This window comes from Lygodium microphyllum, chromosome 3 (genome assembly GCF_053477565.2).
Source record: "Lygodium microphyllum isolate KBCC chromosome 3, Lygodium_microphyllum_v1.1.10, whole genome shotgun sequence".
Classification (NCBI taxonomy): domain Eukaryota; kingdom Viridiplantae; phylum Streptophyta; class Polypodiopsida; order Schizaeales; family Lygodiaceae; genus Lygodium; species Lygodium microphyllum.
Genome location: NC_141137.1, coordinates 94,138,264 through 94,144,129, shown reverse-complemented (window position 1 = coordinate 94,144,129; position 5,866 = coordinate 94,138,264).

Here is a 5,866-nt window from a genome sequence, read left to right as displayed (position 1 = left end):
CGGATAAACACTCAGGAATACATAATAATATTAAAGTCACAAAAAGTTGCCCAAATATTTTAATGCCCCTGTATCGGAAACTTTAATGCTTATTATTAAAATAATATCATTGGTGGAATTGATAAAGTGCAGGCAGCAGCAGTGAGAGACCACGACCTTTCTAATTCACTTTGTCCTTTCACTTTTGGCGCCGCCAACGATCTTTTTGTATGTGTCGTCTCCACACTCCTTGCCACTTGGTTAGGGAGGAGCCAGTTCACCCCTGAACTTTGAAGGGTTCCCCCAACTTTTCATTATCGCCTTCTAGGGACACAAACTCCATGAAAACCAGACGTGCATGGTTGTGGCCTCTGGTAGGCATCCTGTGAGAGTCAATAGTTTGTGTATGCATGATGAACAATAAAGTTTTTCACAATGCAATTGGTATCATATTAACCAAATAGTAAGAAAAATTACAACATTGTAATCACATCCATGGAAGCATTAGCCAAGTAGCCTATCTTGGTTACCTTTTTATAAAGCACTCTAAATATCCAAACTTTAGGTCTTAGTTTCCTAGTACTTGCTAGGCAATTGTGATAATTGCTAAAGATGTCACCCATAAGCGCTTTTTGCATCCAAAATGCTACTACATTCTTCCACATGAACTTAAGGGTGAGAGCCTAGAGAATGTTGATCAACTTCCCACTTTTTTCATCCAACCAACCCTTATCTCCAAAAAGGATAGTTCTCAAACCAAATGTCTCTTGTAGGTTTGCAACTACAAGCCACTTCCATCCATTTAGTTCGTGATTCACAACACTTCCATCCATTTGGTCCATGATTTGCAACACTTGTGGATTCACAACTCTAAGCCAATTCCATAACTTGGCATATACGTTGTAGGTAGAGGTGAGACATGTTACAAGTCTCCAATTAGCAAGGCCATCTTTTTCATCCCTTTTGTGCATTAACATAACCACTCTGTTGTTTATGTTTACAAGAAGTTTGGCAAACCTCATAGCTTGTTTTTTCAAGACAAGGACCAAATGTTTGATAGAGAAACCTTTGAATTCTCTATAAAACTCATTTGTGATTCCATCAAGGCCTTGGCTTTTGGATTTGAGCATAAAATCAATGGCATCACTAATTTCCAATTTAGTAAGGTCTCCATCTAAGATGGCTACAAAGAGACTTTGGCACTACTTTTATGCTAACCTTAGCAATATGAGCTCTAGCTTGAGTCCTCTTAGGGTTACGATGGATAAAGGACTTGAATATATTGGCAAAGCACTCCTTGGCCACAATAAGATTCCTAACATTATCCTTAATTGTAGAGCCATCTATCCTAAGGAGGGGAGCAATGATGTCTTTCTCCTTCTTCTTCTAATTGGAGCAAACATCTCTTTAATAGGTGTATCTACACTTCTTGGCACCCATATTCGAAAAAACAGGTAATTTTAGTTCTAACATGGCTTGTCTGAGATCATCATGTCACTGGGTTTCCTCTTGCTCTATCTTACTCTTAAGTAAGAGACATATAGCATTAGCATTCCTATCACTACTTCGTTTTGCAGTGTTTTCATCTTTAGCTTTCCCTAAACCAAATTATTGTTTATTCCTAATAGCCTATGGCTAGACTTAGGTGGCTTGGTGATTTCCTAGAAAAGCTTCGTACCAAATACCTTGAATCTCATTTCTCACAATTCAAATTAAACAAATAGGGGTCATTGTGGAACTAGCCTATTTTAACCATCTTGTCATTGTTAGACAAAGAAACAATTTAAAGAAAGTAGTTTGATAGCACTACCTCCATGTTAACTTTAGATTGGATATTAATAAGGGTTAAGAGCAAACTTGTGTGTGTGTGTGTGTGTGTGTGTGTGTGTGTGTGTGTGTGTGTGTGTGTGTGTGTGTGTGTGTGTGTGTGTGTGTGTGTGTGTGTGTGTGTGTGCGCGCGCGCGCGCGTGTGCGTGTGCGTGTGCGCGTGCGCGTGCGCGTGCGCGCGCGCGTGCGTGCGTGCGTGTGTGCGTGCATGCGCACTCTATTAAGCTTTGCCTTCATCTAATTTTGTCCATATTGATTGTTGGCACATGTAAGCCCACTATTATTGCTTATATTAGTAAGGCAAATATTCAACATGTGTATTCTACAAAGGATCTTCACCTATCCCTTCTATGCAAAAGTATGCCTCACCTAATTATAAGGCAATGGAAACTACTTTTTATTGAAGTCTAAGACTAATTGTGTCTTTTATTTACATTATTATGGTTCTAGTGAGATTTAATACTACTTTGACCTTTGTCTTCATTTTTCTTTTGATTTTTCTTGTTAACATTTTTATTTGTACTCTTCTTGAGAGAGAGAAAGATACAAGAGATTTCAGTAGGTACAAATGAATGGTATCTCTATTCTTTGTTACCTTCTTTTACATATGACTATATAGTGTGTCCTTATACAAGGAGTATTCGTGTGGCTATTGGCCATTGGCCTTTACTATTTACCCCAACAACCTCTCACTTAAAGGCCAATGTGCCTTTATGGAAGTATAAGAAGAAAGTGTAAATATTATCACCTGCCCATTAGCACTTTGCAATGTGCAAAGCTCTCAAAAGGGTAAATTGTTCATGAGAAAATCTATAGGGTTATCATTTGTATGGACCTTGACAAGTTCAATATGTTTGTCCTCAAGCACCTCCTTGATGAAGTGATACTTTATGTAAATGTGCTTTGTCTTTCCATGAAAGATATGGGTCCATGCCAACTAAATGGTAGTGTAACTATCACATTGCAATGTAGGCACCTTTCTTGTAATGCCCAAGTCTCTAACTAAACAAGTAAGCCATATGGTTTCCTTGCAATCCTCAGTGGCTACAATGTAGGCACCTTCATTAGGGGAGTTTTGAGGTCTCAAAAATGCCCTGTAAATTATCCTAGAGGGAGAAAATATTTTTAAAAATACAAATTATTTTTAAAATTTTTACAATTTTTAAACACCTTTATATTTTAGTAAGTAAATATATCAAGAATTGTTAATAAGTCATTGTTGTGATATTCTCATGATCACATGATCAAACCTAGAAATCTAGGCTGCCATAAAGGTGACAAAGATTATCATAATGAAGATCTTACTCATCTTCATTAAAGTGAAAACTAATATTCAATTTGAATTGTATTCGACGTTTGATTACGATGAAAGCATGGCCTTTGATTTTCTTATCGTAGCATTAGAAAAGAAGTCAATAAATATATTAATAGTCATGAAAAAAGTAACTTTGCTTAGCCTACTTGAGATTATTAGGTTTAAATGCTCTTTGTATCTCAAAAAATATTTTATATCTATAGCCCTCATTCACTAGTAGTAGCTAGACTTCGCAAAGGCCACTCAAAGCTTGAAAAATCAGGCAAAGGAAGGGGAGATCTTGTTGTGTTGCATGGGGACAATATAGTCATAAAAGAATATTCCATTCTCTACAAGCTCTATCTTCTTTCTACCTTTGTATATTTCTTCTCTAATCAAACTATGGATAATATTAATAACATCAACAATAGACTTGACTGGTTGCCATTCCTCAAGATTAGAGGAGTAAACATCTACAAGACAAAAAAAAAAGTTATAATGTAAAACCTTAAACCAAGTTTAAGAAAAGAAATACTTTAAGAATCAAATTCTTACAATTTGGTCTATATATTGGAAGATTTGAAGTACCAGGTTCTAAATATAGCTCTCTATGCATAGACACATGCTACACCAGTACCTCTTTTATACTATTCTTATTTACTCCAAGCTTGAAATCTTGGATTCTACCCTTTCAAGCATAGATAAATGAGCTCTCATATCTTCATCTTTTTCCATGTTTTACTTGCTACATGGTAATCCAATTGCCTTTGCTAATGATTGTAGGAATCCATCTTCCATCTTTTTGGGATGAGTTAAACATTGATATGGATGTGATTTGGGAGCTTGGACATTTTATTGAAGGTCAAATTTTTGTATCCATGAGAGAGAGAGAGAGAGAGAGAGAAGACTAGGCTTCCATAAAGGAGGGAAAAACATGAGAGGGATAAAAGAAAGGAGGGAAAAAAATAAGTACCAAGCTTTGTACTAATTTGAATTTAGATTAAATTGGTCATTATCACTAATCCAAACATATCATTAAATAAAAGTATTAATACAAAGAATGTCATAATCATGAATATAAGAGGCTAAAAATAGATATTGATAATACAAATTCAAATGAAAGTTATGTTACGGAAGCTTTGCTCATATTGGTCTACAGTACTCTCTCTGTATCTCCTAAAAGGCATTTTTGAGACCTCAAAACTCCCCTACTGTCTTGCAATGCCCAAGACTCCAATCAAACAAGTAGGCCATACAACTTTCTTGCAAGCCTCAATGTCTACAACATGCTTAACCTCAATGGTAGATAAAGCCACACATGGTTACAATTGAGAGACCCAAGAGATTGCACCACCTATGAAAGTGAAGACAAGAGTAGGAGTAGACATCCAAGAGTCTACACTCATTGTTGCAAAATTAGCACCTATATCCAAGAGCAGATGCATCATTCCTTTGAAAGCATATACATGTAGATTAGTACTATCCAAGTATCTCATGATGCTCTTTATTGAGTATAATTTTTAGCGAGATTCCTTAGATGAGCTTTTCTAACTATGTGCCTAGTTAGGTGAGCTTTTGCACTACAATAGATCACATGTATACTAATAAAAGTTAAAACGAGAATACACATGAAATTGTTTGAAAATTTTAGGCTCTGCCATTGCAATAAGTGTCAGTAAAAGTTTTGGTGTGAATATGTTGGTATACATGTTGGAATGAGCGATGAAATAGTCATTGAAAAAAGGCCGTATTTTGACTATATTGGTGCTTATTCCAATGACCATACCAATGCTCATTCCAATGATTGAAATAAATACTTATTAATGCATATGCCTATGGTTACAAAGATGGGAAAAAAAAGTTGGTAAAAGGAGCTAGCCCTTTAGAGGAGAACCAAATCCCTACTATCCAAGTCTCCTATCCGGTTAGATATATACTAGTGTATTAGTCCATTGTTACATAAGCCTATATTAATGTAAAAATGTCAAGTCTAGAGCATGGCTATGGAGGTTGAAAGAGGAATAGTGAGCTCATGAGGTAAAAGACATTAAGACCAAATGTCACACAAGTGAATTAGGCTCCAAGATGGAAGCTTGGACTCATAAACACAATCTTGTGTGTTGACAATGACATAGACACTTTGTTGGAAGTACAAAAGTACTATGACATTGTATTCAAAATGAGAGCAAGTACAATGCTTTATAGGAATAGACTAGAATGCACTTTCCACCACTGTGCATATGGGATTCTACATATCCTGAGCCCACACTGCTCTATACAAAGACACTAAGCTAGGTGTGATTGCTAATATCTCAACACCCCTCCTCAATCACAACTAGAGAAGTACAAAGTATGTAGAGGCTTTAGTGAGAAACCACCTGCAAAGTGTGGGCACATCACAAACATGGTAAACGCCAAAGGGTGTCGCAGGAAAGGCTAAGTGTGGGTACCAAAGATGTGGAGGAGATCCAGAGTCTATAATAGGGTCTCACAAAGTGTACAGAGACTATAGTACAAGGTTATATGAGGAGTTTACAAGCTTATGTTAGAAGCATTAGGGCTAGGCAATACAAGGCTAAAAAAGTCTATCAGAATAGAAGGACGATAAGGCTTGTCCTTCTCTTGGTGGTCTTCTTCTTCTTCTTTTACTCCATGGTCCTCTTCTTCTCTAACAGTAACTAGATAGGCCTTTTGGGACCTCTTTCTAACACGTCACCATGTGCCCGATCTTGTTGCAAAAGTCATATACCAGTTGATCTTTCTTGC